This window comes from Protopterus annectens, chromosome 13.part0 (assembly GCF_019279795.1).
Source record: "Protopterus annectens isolate FY-2018-M chromosome 13.part0, PAN1.0, whole genome shotgun sequence".
Classification (NCBI taxonomy): Eukaryota; Metazoa; Chordata; order Ceratodontiformes; family Protopteridae; genus Protopterus; species Protopterus annectens.
The window spans coordinates 256,071,661-256,087,925 of record NC_056747.1 but is presented as its reverse complement, the minus strand read 5'-3'; the positions used below and the strand labels follow the sequence as shown (position 1 = coordinate 256,087,925).

General features: G+C 42.7%; 1 protein-coding gene across 1 annotated transcript in view; it reads right to left on the bottom strand.

The window, feature by feature from the left end:
- SBNO2 (strawberry notch homolog 2) overlaps nt 1–16,265 on the bottom strand; it is a 2,660,605-nt gene that overhangs the window by 553,060 nt on the left and 2,091,280 nt on the right. The gene's annotated exons all lie outside the window — the stretch shown is intronic.

Genomic DNA, 16,265 nt, shown 5'->3' with positions numbered 1-16,265 from the left:
CCCGAAGGCAGGATAACCCAAGTGTAATGACTGCAGCAGTGTAACACGATGAACATCTCTGTCCTTGTGAAACACCAGGTAAGGAGGATGAACACACAGTGCTTGAAGTTCTGAGACATGTCTAGCTGAAGTGATAGCAACCAGAAAAAGTGTCTTCCAAGAAAGAAATTTTAAAGAACATGATGCTGCCGGTTCAAAAGGAGGCAAAATTAAGGAAGCTAAAACTAAATTGAGATCGCAAGGAGGAGGAGGATCCCTAACTGGGGGTCTAAGAAGAGATTTTCCTTTCATAAAGTCCTTGCAGAGCTTATGAGACATTATGCTAGAATTAAACATACCGATATGAAAATTAGAAATGGCAGCTAGTTGTACTCTAATGGTAGCGGAAGCTGCACCAGACTGAAAAAGCTGTGTTAGAAATTCAAGAATTTCATGGACTGGGGCTGAGAAAGGATCCAAATTTCTAGATTCTTCCCAGTACGCAAACCGTTTCCATTTACTAGCATACGTTTTCCTCGTAGTAGACTTATGTGAGGAAACAATATCACGGATTGCTGGAGAGATACTGGAAAGCCTGGCTAAGGTTGGAAGTGGAGTAACCAAGCTGTGAGCTGGAGAGTTTGAAGGGATTGGTGCAACCCACCTGATTGGTGAATCAGAAGATCTGGAAGTGGGTCCAGAATCCATGGTTGATCCAGAAGGTGGAGGTGTAGGAACGGGAACTATATCTGTCGAGGCCAATATGGGGCAAAGAGGATCATTTTACAACCCAACGATTTTGCTTTTTGTATGAGTTTTGGAATTAGGGGAAAAGCGTAAAGGAGTCCCTGAGGCCAATTGTGGACTAGAGCATCTCTGGGTATATGACCTGGAAGAGGAAATAGGGAGAAGTAGCTGCTGCATTTGTTGAGAGGAGTGGCAAGTAGGTCACAGCAAGGCTGTCCCCATTTGCAGAAGATAAGATCCGCAACTTCCTGATTCAGAGACCACTCGTGAGGCATGAGGATAGCTCTGCTGAGCCTGTCCGCTATGACGCTGGATTTACCAGGGATGTGCATTGCTATCAGAAAACATTGGGAGGAAATCGCCCATTGCCACAGTCTGAGTGCTTCTCGACACAGGGGGTAAGACCTGGTCCCGCCCTGTTTGTTGATGTACCATACCACTGATATGTTGTCCTTTTGGATTGCAATGGTCCCAGAAGGAAGGGAGTCTTGAAGGGCTTGCAACGCTAGGAAAACCGCTCTCATTTCTAGGACACTGATATGCAGATGGTACTCGTGACGTTGCCAAGTGCCTTGGACTCTCCTGCCTAGATAATGCCCCCCCCCATCAGGGAGGCATCCGTGGTCACTGTGGCTACTGGAGGGGGTTGTATGAAAGGTCTGCCCTGAATTACTAGTGGGGAGACCATCCACCAAGAAAGGTGCCTTTTGCATGTTTCTGTGATCAGGATCATGTGAGACATGGATAGTTCCTGGAAAGAACACTGCGTGAAAAGAAGCCACTGAAGGATTTGCATGTGGAAACGCGCTAATGGGACAAGAAGAATGGCAGCTGCCATGGAGCCTAGAGCTTGGAGGGCATGTCTGACTTGAACCCTTTTACTCTGCATTAGAATTAATACTTGTTGAGAAATAGCGGAAACTCTTTCCTGTGGTAATCTTGCAAACATTTCTTGTGTGTTTAATTCTGCTCCTATGTATGTGATAGACTGACAGGGCAACAAGGCAGATTTTTCGAAATTTACTGTAATGCCTAGTTGAATGCATGATGTGATTGTATAATCCCGTGCTTCTAAGAGTAGACGCCTGGTGGTAGCAGTCAGGAGCCAGTCGTCTAGATAGGGAAACACCTGGAATCCTTGACGCCTCAGGTGAGCCGTGACTACTGCCATACACTTGAACACCCTGGGGGCTGAGGTGAGACCAAAGGGCAGAGCTCTGAACTGGTAATGACAAGCCCCTACCCGGAAGCGAAGAAATCTCCTGGTGTGTCTGTCCATCTTGACATGGTAGTACGCGTCCTGAAGATCTATCGAGCACATCCAATTGTCCTGACCCAGAAAAGGGAAAATGGACTGCAGTGTCACCATCCGGAACTTTTCTTTTTGTACAGATTTGTTCCATCTGCTGAGATCCAGTATTGGTCTCCAGTCCCCCGTCTTTTTTGGTACTAAAAAAAATCTTGAGTAAGTTCCAGATCCTAGTTGGTCTGCAGGGACTTCTTGAATGGTGCTTTTTTCTAGCAGTCTTGAAACTTCTGTGACTGCTTGATCCCTTAGATTGGGTGGGACATCTGGGATGGGCTTTTTTGATTCTATGGGGGATTGATGGAAGGGAATTTTGTAACCTCCGGATATGATGGATAGTACCCATCTGTCTCTTGTTATATTTTGCCAGGCTTTTGGGTACAGCGAAAGTCTTCCCCCGACTGCCTCCAGAGATGAGCAGTCGGGCAACCCTTCAGGGATGCTGGAAGGGCTTGGCAGAGAAGGTTTCTCTGTCACCCTGGTTTTGTGGTCCCCCTCTGCCACGAGGGTGGCGTCTGCTATTGTTGTTTCCCCCCTCTGCCCCTGGGGGAAAAATCTCCACGTGTGTCAGGCAAGGGTCCCTGGGATTTTCGGAACCACATCTTTCCTCTCTTCTGACCCTTGGGATAAGGTCTGGAAGGAGTGGAAAAACGGACTTCCCCGGCAGAGAGAGTCTTGGCCTTCCTGCTCACACCTGGTCAACATGTCTTCCACCTGAGGCCCAAAGAGAAAGGAGCCATCAAAGGGAGTATTGGTGAAGGACGCTCGAAAGGGATCCGCAAAATGACACAGCCGCATCCAAGCATGTCTCCTGAGAGCCACACCTGTCCCTGCGGCTCTGCTCGCTCCATCGGCTGCATAGGAAATCAGCCTCATGGAGGAGTTGACTATGGAATTAAGAGTCGCAATCTGAGAAGCTACTTTGGCTGGTGCTCCCTCAGCTGTAGGATCTTGAAGGGTATCTCCAAGCTCTTTCAGGAGATCCCTTTGAAGACGTGTAAAATGGCATAGATAGTTCAGGGACCTCATAGAAAAGGTCGCTGAAACAAACATTCACTTTCCATATCTGTCCATCGTCCGAGACACTCTGTTCAGAGGATGAAGAGGTTTCTGCTAACTCTCTCTGTGCTGCTACTACCATGGCATCAATGGGCACACCTTTTAAGAGGAATTGTTTGTCCTGGGAGGCTGTAATAAATTTGTTTGGTCTCCTCGGAGTAGGTTCCATAGAATCTGGAGCTGACCAAGCCTATCGAGCCACTACATACATGAGTGGATCGAAAAGAGGAGATACCCAGGAGGTGGAAGGTCGGTAACCGAATGCATCCAGGTATACAGACTCATCCTCGGTAGGGGCTAGGGAAGTCCAGTCCCTCCTCTGTCTAAGCATTTCAAGGATGTCTGAAAAGGAAACAACTTCAGAGGGGGACCTTGGGGACCCTTCCGATTCATCCATGTCTGTATCTGAAGTGACAGACTCAGGGGAGTCCATGTGCTTCCTCTTACACTTCTTCCGGGGAGACTCTTCCGAGTGATCAGGGGAGGCTTCAGAAAGAAGAGGGATCACCCAATGGGGTGTCCTGGGGCATAGGTTCCCTACGCTTGGGGTCTGGAGGAGGAGTAGAGGTTGGAACAGACACCACAGGGGGAGGAGCCGATGGAGCTGGCAGTAGAGCTGCTTCGGGGGACAGCACACTCTACATGACCTCGAAGGCGTCCCGACCTCTAGGCAGAGAAAGCTGCGGCTCTGAAGAAACAGGAGTCTTTCTCCACGTCGAGGGTGACGGCTCCGAGGCCAATGTTGGAGCCGAGCTCACCTGCGCCGAAGCTCCTCGGCACCCAGATCCCTGGATCGAAGGTATAATAGAGGTAATCGGAGCCGTTGGAACCAAAGGAGAGATGATGATCGGCGCCGACAGTTCTATTACCTGCGGATCCATGGTCTCCGGCTCCGAGCTAAACGTAGTCAGAGGAGGAACAGAAATAGAGGCGGTTGGAGCTGATACCTGTTGAGGTGGGCTGGACAGAATTTTTGCCAGTGCCTGTGACTTAAGCAACCTACTTACTACTCTCTCCACATCATGATCCTATAATCTAGAGGATCGAGAGGGGTGGGAAGAATGATGGCTACGTTCACTCTGTAACAAAAGTGACTGAGGTGCCGAGTGGATGGACTCCGAGGATAGAGACCTCAGTCTCTTATGGCTCCGAGACGGCTCCGAAATAGCAGATGGAGCTGACAGAGGAGTTGTCTTGTTGGTGCCGGCTGGCACCGACATACTTGGTTGGTCAAGTAAAGGAGTCGACTCCGAAGGTGGAGCCGACGGCTTGACAGACTTAGGGGATTTCGCTGGCTGAGTACTTTTAGCCGGAGAATCCTGAGGCTTCAATAATCCCAGAAGGATTAATTTGTTTTTGCGCTCCTGCAGGACCCTTGGACTAAAAGTGTGACATATAGAACATGAGACCTGCAGGTGAACAGCACCCAAACAATATACAGAACTAGTGTGCCCATCTGTCAGACATTTTCTGACAGCATGAGTCAAACTTTTTGAAGCCAGATACCTTGGTATCTTTAGACATTTTAGTAACAACAACCACAACAACAATAATACAAAGCTATACTACAAAAAAGAAGAAACAAATAGACTTTTTTTTTTTTTTTTTTTTTACAGTTAAGGAACAGAAAGGAAAGCCTCTAACTTAAACAACTATCCTACGGTGGGGGAGAGGAGAACTCTCTAATTTAAACGAGTTCAAGGGAAACAGAAGGCCTGTGAGTTATGGAGCGACGGCCAACAAAGCTACAATACACAAGAAAGCGATAAGGGATAAAGGAATATATCTAGACAAAAAATTGACAAAAACTTGACAAAATTTAAATAAACAACAATATATTAATAGAAAGAACTATACTAAGCCTGAGCCAGTAACTAAGCAACCTCACAGCTGAAGCGGCAAACGAGATCTGGGTAGTTGACGCTGGGCATGCTGGGATAAGGGGTAGCATCGAGCCAGTAAACAGCTCTCGAGCTAGAAGATGGCAGAGTCGGAGCCGAGGATCGGCTCCTAACCCAAACAGCAAGAACGAAGGCGAGATGGACAACTTAACATCAATTGTTCTGACTTCTTAAATTCTTTAGTTCTGCTGAAGTAGAAAGTAATTGTCTGTGAACATCCAACAAGTATAGCAATGCTCCCCTTTGTTGGAAAAATTGGGAAAGAAAATAGGTAAGTCTACGGCTTGATTAATGTTGGACTCTGAGACCACCTTTCCGAAGAAAGGATGAACTGGTTCTGAGTGTAAATCTATCCTTAGGGAGAATTAAGTTACGGGATTTTGAACACAAGGCCTGCAATTCAGAAACTCATCTTGCAGAGGTTATAGCTATGAGGAGAATTTTTTTCCAAGAAAAAAACTAAGTCACATGTAGCCGCTGGTTCAAAGGGTTAAGTACCAGTGACTGTAGAACAACAGTCAGGTCCCATGGGGGTAGAGGGTCTTAAAATGGAGGATTTGATTGAATATTTCCCTTGAGGAAGACCTTACATAATCTATGTGAAATTAAAGGTAGGTCTCTGAAGCCATTATGAAAATTAGAGATGGCAGCTTGAATGACCTTAACAGTGGAACCGGAAGCTACTTTAGCAAAATGGATGGCCAGAAATTCTAAAACTTTTTCCACAGGGGCTAAAAATGGGTCGAAGACCATTATCACAAGCCCAGATTGAAAATCTCTTCCACTTACTGAAGTAGAGTTTCCAGGTGGATGACTTATACGATACAAGCAAAAATCTTTGTACTGATGATGGCATATCATTATGCCTGGCGTTTAATGGAATTGGAGGAACCAAGCAGTTAGCTTGAGACTTTGAAGACTGGGATGCACCAGTCCCTGAGGGTGAGACAAAAAGGTTTGGAACTGGGTCCAGAATCCATGGACGGTGGACTAAATGATGCCACAGGAAGGAAAACCAAATTTGTCGAGGCCAGTAGATTGCAATGAGGATTACTTTGCTTCTCAACCTGGTTGCTTTCTTCAGAAAGAGTGGGATTAGAGTGAAAGGAGGGAAGACCGAAGAGACCCAGGGGCCAAACGAGATGAGTCTCTCTCTGGGACTCCCCCTGAGGGGAGATTAGGGCAAAATAGGTTCTGCAATTGTTATTTTGGAGTGATGCAAAAAAAAAAGTCGCAGCAAGGCTGGCCCCAGAAATGAAAAACCTTCTTTGCTATTGGGATTGAGAGACCACTCGTGAGGCAGTAGAATGCATCTGCTTAGTTTGTCCGCTATCATGTTTGAACTCCCCGGGATGTGTGTTATCAGAAAGCAGTTGGAGGAAATGGCCCTCTGCCACTATCTGGGGGCTTCTCGACACAGGGGATAGGATATGTTTTCTCCCCTTGTTTGTTGATGTACCAGACTACGGACATGTTGTCTGATTGAATTGCAATTGTTCCTTGAGGGCGGGCAGATTGAAATGGTTGCAACGGTAGTAGCACTGTCCTCAACTCAAGGATGCTACCAAGTGCCTTGGACTGTCTCTCCCAGATAATGCCCTCCCCATCCTATCTGGGAGGCAGCCGTGGTCACCATGGCCTTGGGTTGAGGAGGAACAAAGGGATGGCCCAAAAGATTTTCTCTGGATTCCATCCACCAGGATAGGTCCTTTTTGCAGTGACTGGTGATAAAAAAAATGGGGTAGTTCAATGAATAGGTTAGAATAGACCACTGATTTGCAAGAAGCCATTACAGTAACCTTACATGAAATCTCGCTAGTGGGACCAAAGTGATAGCCCTTGCCATGGACCCCAACGCTTGAAGCACCAGTAAGGCTTTGTGTGTAGGAGAGAATGCACTTGAGATTTTACTTTCTGCAATCTGTGAAGGGAGAAGGAGGCTACGCATGACAGGGTGATCAAATGAGCTCCTATGAATTCCATATCCTGAGAGGGAGTCAGTTGAGACTTTGTATGATTGACCATGATGCCAAGATGCAGGAACAATTGTAGGGTGAATTCTGTTGTCTGAAGTGGTGAAGAGCGAGTCTAGCTATGGAAACACCCGGAATCCGTGCAGTCTCAACTGAGCTGTTACTGCTGTCATACATTTGGTGAACACCCTGGGGGCTGTGGTGAGGCCAAAGGGCAGCACCCTGAACTGATAGTGACTGGTTCCTAGCCGAAAGTGGAGAAACCTTCTTGAGCGTTTGTCTATCTTTATGTGGTAATATGCATCTTGAAGGTCTATTGAGCACATCCCATAATTTTCCTCTAGAAAGAAGTACTGACTGAACCATGACCATATGGAATTTGGACAGCTGAACAAATCTGTTTAGAATGCTGAGATCCAGAATTGGTCTCCAGTCACCTGTCTTTTTTGGAACCAAAAGGAACCTAGAGTAAAATCTAGATCCTATCTGGTCTGGTAGGACTTCTTGGATGACACTTTTCTAGCAGCTTTTTCATTTTTAAGGCTGCTTGGTCCCTCTGAGTGGAAAATTGGGGAGTCTTGCTTGAGTTCTTGGATAAAGAGTGAAGGGAATAAGGTAACCTCTGGAAATAATTCTCAGCACCCAGTTATCTGTGGTTACTTGTCGCCCGGCTGTTGAGTGCAAAGAAAATATTCCCCCGACTGCCTCCAGAGGTAAACAATTGGGCCCCCTTTCAGGAGAACTGATGAGGTTTGGCCAGAGAAGGAATCTCTGGAACCCTGGTTCTGTGGGCCACCTCTGTCTTTAAGATGGCATCTTCAATTAGAGCTCACCCCTCTGCCCTGGGAATCTCTATCACGTGTGTCTTGGAAAGGCCTCTGAGACTTTTTGAAGCACATCTTCCCACTCTTCTGATTCCTAGAACAGTCTCATTGGGGAGCAGAAAAACCTATGTCCACTGCAGACAGGGTCTTTCTATCTTGCTCACACCTGGCAAGAGTTTCTTTGACTCTGGGGCCAAACAAAGATCATCTGTCAAAAGGAGCCTGATGAAGGAAGACTTGAATGGCTCCACAAACTCACACAGGCGCATCCAAGTGTCTCGTCAAATTGTAACACCTGAACCGGCTTACCTGGTTGCCCCTTTGGCTGCATGTGCAATGAGCCTCATGGACAAATTAGAGATAGACTCCAGGGTAGCTAACTGGGAGGTCACTTTTTCCTGGACCCACTCAGATACAGCTCCTGCTAGGGTATCCAACAGCTCCTTGATCAGATCCCTCTGGAGCCTGGTGAAATGTGCCATGAAGTTCAAGGACCTAATGGTAAAGGTCGATTATGCATAAAACCGTTTTACAAATCTGTCCATCGCCCTTGACTCCCGGTTAGGGGGATGAACAGTGGAACTTTCCTCAGCTAGTTCCTATACAGTGGCAGCCACCACCACCACGGCTTCTACTGCTAATCTTTTTGCCCACTGCTGGTGGGTCTTAGGAGTGGACAGTATTTTATCTAGTCTCTGAGGAATCGGTTCTATCAAATCAGAGGCCAAGACCGCTGAGTGATTAACTTAATGAGATTGTCAGTGGAAGTAGTCACCCAGGAAGTAGATGGGCAAGCTCCAAAGCCTTGCAAGTACACCGACTCCTAAGAGGTAGAGTCTTTGGGCTTCCAGTTACCCCTGTTTGAGGATCTCTAGAATGTCTCCGAAGGAGACGTCTTCCGGGTTGACCAGGAGGAACCTTCCCCATCATTGAAATCTGTGTCCTCGGTGACCGACTCTTCAGGGGAGTCCAGGTGTTTTTTTCTTACACAGCTTCTTCTGAGAGGGCTCTTCACTGGCAATATCTGAAGAGGACTTGGAAGAGGGGTGATCCTTAGTCGGTATCTCTTGCATCCTGGGAGCATGCTGTATGGGAATGGAGGTTGGCAGGCGCTCCGGGTAAGCAGGGGTCATGGGGTGAGACTCCGATAACACAGCAGTCACCTGGGAACAAGCAGTGGCCAAAGCCTTCCCCATAGCTTGAAAGGCAGGCCCCCCCCCCTGAGGAGGGATGGGAGCCCAGAACAGAGACAAACTCGGAACCAGGGTCACACACTGCCCTGAGGGACCCACCTCCAAGGCCAGAGGAAAGACTCCCCCCCAGCCATCACAGTTCGAAGTGGTAGGGATGGCTCCAAATAAAAAAACAGGAGTCGACTCAAACCCTCTGGACCCAATGGCACGATCCTGGGGGACCTGTCAGTTCCAAAGGCACTAAGGGAGTCAGAGCTGTGCCTGGAACAGAAGACAAGAATGTTGTCATTGCTGGGGCCACTGGAACCTGTGTGGTTGGAGTCAACAGCTCTAAAGCCTCTGAGGAGGTCAGAGGAGGAAGATATTAAGGACTGCTGGGGGAATATTCCTGTAGTTGTCAGAAGCTGATGCTCACTATGTCAACTTCAGAAAGGCTCCTGGTGGAGTGAACAGACAAACTGGAGGAAGATCCTGGCCTCTCTATAAATGGGCTAGGAAGCTGACCCAGGTTGGGGGTCAATAGACAGGGAATATCTTGTCTTGGGTGCGCAGAAAGTTTCAGTATTCAGCACCCAAGTAGAAAGTATAAGCTGCAGGAGATGTCTGTACTGCTGTGGAAACTAAGGATGCCGATACCTTTACCGGTGCTGTCACTGGTGTCGATGGCACCGTAGTGGTTGGTGCTGAGGACTCTGTCTGTTCTGTGAGTTTCGGAAACCTTTGGTTTCGGTTCCGAAGAGGAACCAACAGACGGGTACTTGTATGTTTTTTTAGATGTCGGCACTGAATGACTAACTTTTGAGCCCGAGCCCTTTGGAAATTGGTCAGCCTTGGACACAGCTTTTTTAAAGGGGGCTTTAAGAAGCCCTTTAACTAAAAGTTTATTTCTGTGCTCTACCAGGACCCTAGTACTGAAGCACTGGCAGACAGAGCACTCTAAATCTGAGTGAGGAGCACTCACACAATACATGCAAGAATCATGCCCATCACAGTTGGGCATTTTTCTGCTGCACTCTTGTCACTGCTTAAAACCAGTGGTAGACAGACTTTTCTGCCACAGTAGAAGAAAGGAAGGCAGAAATTCAGTCTAAAAGATACCCCACATACACACACATTCATGGAAGAAAAGAAAGGGAAAAAAATCCTACCAATGTGGAAAGAGTAATTACCAAACGGTAGAAGAAAGGGAGAGAGGGGAACTACCAAAAATGGCAGAAGAGAAACACCAACAGGTATAGGGTTGCTAGGAATTAAATCACTCACACAAGAAAAGGTAGGTAGATAAAGACTGAAATACAAGGGTTTAAACTAAGACAGAAAGTCAGATAGACACGGAATAATTTTAATATTTTACTTAGCTGTAAGAGAAGAGTTGGCTGATGTGTCTTTCTATAACAGCAGCAAACGAGATCTGAGGTAATGTAGAGAGGGGCACTGTGGGTAGACTCTTAGCTCGAGAGTTTTTTGGCTTGCGTGAGCTATATAATGGCTAGACCAGTTCAGAGGATCGGAACCATAACCTAAGAGTCAAGAACAGATGAAGACTGACAACAACAGATCAAATGTTATGCACTTAACATAATGATAGATCTGCGTTGTCTGCTTACATTCTTCCATAACGTATGGTTCTTTAGATCTGACCTCAGATCCGACTTCAGCCACTCTAGACTTTGGATCCAAAGTTCAGGCCTCCCCCTTACCCATAATCCCATCCTGTTCCCAACATTACCTCGTACTGAGTTTGCCCACAAACCCATAATGGATAAGATACTGTACATAAAAATATAGAATGAAAAAACCACACTGAATCCCCTCTGGTCTTGGGAAGCATACACAATCACCAAAACTGCTGTAAATGGAGCGTTGATATTTTTAAAAAGGTTTATTCGATAATCCAAAACAGTTAGTTTAGCGCTTTCACTCATACAATTGAGCTTCATCAGAACTGTAAATCACTTGCAACAAACTAATTATATACACTTTTTGGCGCCAACATAAATTCAAAGATTTAAAGGTACAAAACCCTTGTTGTAATAGAACATCTAAAGCATATAATCAAGATAAAAGCAGGGGAAATGAGATGATTTCACATACTAATGTAGGACAAGATTATTATGAGGACCATTTTTTGGGAGAGGGGAGTGTCCGCAAGCCGAAACGATACAAGAGGTGGGAAGAACAACATCCCAGACATTACCAGCGGTAGTTTTGGCTAGAGATTTATCTGATATTGATGTTAAGGTTGTTAATAATTTGCAAGGATTGGAAGTTAATATATCTCATGATTTTAGTTGTTCTAGTTCTAGGTGTTCCATGCAGGGTACCAATATGAACCCTAATATTAGACAGGTTTTGAATGGGTCAACTACAAATAATATGGGTGCTGGAACAGTAGAAAAGATATAATGAGAGTTGATAATGTTTACTCATATCAAAACTTCAACATTTACAATTACACTGACATGGAAATTAATAAAATGCATTTTAAACTATTGTCCAAGGGAATGAAATACATTCCCACTACCAAACCTAGACTAGTGGACACGTTGGTAGAGTTTAAGAAATATACACGCAAGTTAAATTTAGCTATATTATTCAAAGACAGTATAGAAGAAACATCCAGCAATTCTTCTAGGCACTGTAGGACATTAAAAAAGAAAAGTAAATTCATCCCTCCTATGCACCCCACGGTGGCAGTTTTTGACAAAGTAGTCACTAGACATATATACAAATTATTTAATAAGATCTTTGTGAGCAATGTGAATTACAATCTAACCATTGAAGAGAAAGCATTGTTAAATGAACTACGACAGAATGAAGCAGTACGAGTGATGAAACCTGATAAGGGAGGGGGGATTGTCATCTATGACAGTACTATATATTCCAATAAAATTCATGACATATTGTATAATACCGATAACTATCAGACAGTAACTCGCAACGAGATTCAGATTGCATATCAGCAGATAGATTATCACATAGAAGAATTTTTGATTGATCATAGAATTTCAGATGACATACATGGATTTATTAAAGTGGATTACCCGTTGTTGGCTAGGATTGTTGGTATTCCTAAGGTTCATAAAAACATCATGGACCCTCCATTTAGACCCATTATTTCGGGTAGTCAATCCAAGACTTTCCCTATGGTTAACATGATTGATCAGCAATTGAAACATATTTACAACATTATTCCTCATATGGTAAAAGATTCTTGGGAATTTTTAAGAAAATATCCCATCAATGTTTGGAATCAAGATCTTTTATTCATTACTGTTGACGTCATAGACTTATTTTCTTGCATACCCAAAGTTTCTGGGTTAAATACTTTTTTAAACAGTGTGAGAAAATACAGTGGTTTATCTTGGGACAATATTTGTCTAATTATGGAACTGATGTCATTGGTACTGGAGCATAACTACATTGAATATGAAGGAGAATTTTTTTAAAAACTACGAGGTGTGGCTATGGGAGCAGCTTGTGCTCCCATATTTGCCAATTTAGTTATGCTAGACTGGGACGAGACATGTGTGTTCCCCAGTAAATATTACAAGTTCATTAGATATTATTCCAGGTTCCTGGATGACATCTATATTATTTGGGAAGGTAGCAAGACATTGTTAGATGAGTTCCTGGTATATATCAATGCCAGTAGTGATTATTTGAAATTTACTTCTACTAGTGACTATAATGGATTAGCATATCTAGACACATTCGTATTTAAAGGTAACAATTGTTTTGAGTCAAAACTGTCTAGAAAAAATACATTCTCCAATAACTATTTAGAATATTCGAGCAATCACCCTAGGAGAATGTTTAGTAATATATTCAAAGGGCAGATTATTAGAGCCATAAGAATGACGTCCAATTATCAAGATATGCTGGATGAAGTTTCATTTATTACTGATTTATTCAAAAACAGAAAATATGATAAGAGTTATTTTAAACAACATCTCATTTGGTTTAATAAAAGAATGGGGTACGAAATACAAACCCCTTTTAGGGGAATACGTAGATGGGATGAATCACAATCAAATAGACCTTAATGTATGTCCACTAGGTTTACCAAAATCTGTAAAGGTATGTGTAATGGAATGTGGTCCATATGTAGCCAAAATAAAAAATATTATTACCAACAATTGGAGTATTATTCAGGCCGATGACAGTATAGTACATATCTTGGGTAATACACCAACCTTTGTTTACAAAATGGGGATAAACTTAAAGATGTTAGAGAGAAGGATTGGTAATTGTTATAGTAATAACAAACACATCACAAAATGTGGTATGTGTCGTCAGTGCATGAATATTATTGAAGATGAGAAAATTAAATTGAAAAATGTTAACAACACAATCATAAGATTTAAACCAGGTAATTGTAATACAAAAGGGGTGGTTTATTTAGCCAAGTGTGAAAGATGCCCATGTTTTTACATAGGCAAAACTGAGCAGAAGTTCAGTAAAAGGATATATTCCCACTTGTACAGTATAAAAACAAAAAATGAAAATAATGCACTGTACAGACATGTCAAAAAACATGACAGTAGTCATTCTTTCAAATTTGGTATTATTGATCATGTTAAAGTAAGTAATAGGGGGTGGAAATTTTAAAGAATATTTGTTATACAAAGAAACCTGGTGGCAACTATATACGGATGCTGCACATGAGCCAGGTTTAAATGACTCAATATCCATCAAGTATATGTTGTGATCTATGCTTTTTAAAATTAAACAATATGAATGTGGTGGTTAGTGAATGAATTACATCACATATTATAAATTATATTTACAGTAATCGTATTTCCAAGTAGTTCTATTTTAAGGAATTTTTTTCTGTATTTTTTATGCATTTTATACACAATATGCATTTGAAGGTGCATTAGTTTTATTATTTAATGCTGGCATATGACATATTTTATCAGTATTACAACAAGGGTTTTGTACCTTTAAATCTTTGAATTTATGTTGGCGCCAAAAAGTGTATATAATTAGTTTGTTGCAAGTGATTATCAGTTCTGATGAAGCTCAATTGTATGAGTGAAAGCGCTAAACTAACTGTTTTGGATTATCGAATAAACCTTTTAAAAATATCAACGCTCCATTTACAGCAGTTTTGGTGATTGCGTATGCTTCCCAAGACCAGAGGGGATTCAGTGTGGTTTTTTCATTCTGTAGTTTATACACGCTGACAGTTGGTTCGTAGGATTCTTTGTACATAAAAATATGGAATTATTAAGAACAATACTTTGTTTATATTCTGCTCTGGAGCTGAAAGTGCATGTGAATTCACCCAAGAGGCAGACCATACCATTGGAGCAGAAATCAATACTGTGAACTCCTAAAAGATGGAAGGGAGAAGGAAGGCTCCTTGTCCCAGTTTAGCTTTTAAGAATGAGACAAATAGTTGATGAACCTACACTGTACTTAATTGCTAAGTAAATTCCTATATTTTCTCTTGCCCTTTTCACTCCCTTCATGCTATGACTCACTTCTCTTTCTCTTCACTGTCCTTTTTTCTGTCTCCTTTCCTCCTCTCTCTTCTAGACTTTTGTCTCACTCTACTCTCCTATCCTGTACTTCTCTCATATTCCTTCTAGTCTGTTCTTACATCATTTTTTATTTCTTCGACTAATTGTTGAAGCTTATTTGTGTTGCCTTTAGCATTATAGTTGCAATGTTGTTTAACTGATCTCATATTTCTGTGTGTTTTAGGGATACTTTATTTTTTTATTTTTATTTATTTTATTTTACATTTGTTGACCGGGCTGGTCTAGCTGGATATATTTCCATTTTCAGTAGAGGCCCGAGGAGAAAAGCTCCAAACAGTAAAAACATGAAATACAAACAATGAAGGAATGATAATTGTTACATAGTACATAAACATAGTAGAAATAAAGTATGCACCTTTTTTTTTTTTTTTTTTGTCAACCAGTATGTGTAATTGTATCTTTGTGATTACCAGTTCAGTTCCTCATCAGAGAAAATAATGAGGAAAGAAATAAAACAAAAAACTTAGTATGGTATAGACAAATATGAGCTCAGGCAGGGAAGGCTTAGTCTGGTTCACTGCATGGGCATAACCAATGTATTTTAAAGTGCGTTTTGAGCTTTTGTTTAAAGAGAGGCAAAGAAGAGAGTGATGTTAGTTCTTTGGGAAGTAGGTTCCAGTCTTTTCCCACAGTGTTAGAAAACAGGGAGTTTCCAGCCAAATTGTTAGTTTTGGTTATGCTAGCTAGAAGCTTGTTAGAGGAGCGTAGTATATCTAGGTTTTTATAGGGGATTATGAGATTGGAAAGTATAGGAGTTCTATTAGGTTGATAAAATATCTTGTGGGCCATAGTTAGTTGGGAGATTTTTAGGTGGTTTTGAATTTCTAGCCAGCCCAGCTGCCTGAGATTTAGGCAGTGGTGGGTACGAAAAGGATTACCTGTGGCAAATCTGGCGATGCTGTTATAGGCATGCTCTAGTTTAACAAGGTTATTTTTTTTGAGGTTAGTATATATGGGAGAGGCATAAAGAAGAGTAGAAATTAAATGGGAGTGTGCAATTTGGGTTTTAGCTGTTGGAGTTAGGAAGGATTTGATTCGATATAAAGAGCCAATTTTCTTGTTGATAGTTTTAATTATGTTATTTATGTGATTATCAAATGTAAGGTTGTTATCAATAGTAATTCCTAACAATTTGGTTGTGCAGTCAGGGTGTATGATAGTATCATTATTGGAAGTGATAGAGAAATCTATTGGGGTGGACTGATTGGTTGGTGTAAAAAGAAGGAGCTTGGTTTTCTTAGCATTAAGAAGGAGACAAAGTTTAGTGAACCAAGTTTCAACTGAATTGAATACTTTCTGTGTCAGGGATTGTAGTGCAGATGGTGAGCTTGCTGAAGAGATTAATGTTGAATCGTCTGCATATTGAATGCAGGTGGCATTTGGGATAGTTACATGCAGGTCATTAATAAAAAGAGAGAAGAGAAGTGGACCAAGAATAGAGCCCTGTGGGACTCCCAGGGTGACAGGTAGAAGAGATGATATATTATCTGCCCAAAGAACTGCTTGTTGTCTATTGGTTAGGTAGGACCTGAACCATTTAATTGCTAAAGAGTCAAGGGCGAAGGATTCAAGAATGTTGATAAGAAGGGCATGGTTAACCATGTCGAAAGCTTTGGAGAGGTCAATAAAGAGAGCAGATGAGAGGTTGTTGTTATTGCGATGTCTATTTATAACATCTGTAAAGGATAGCAGGGCTGTCGTGGCACTATGGGATGGCCTAAAACCATGTTGGCA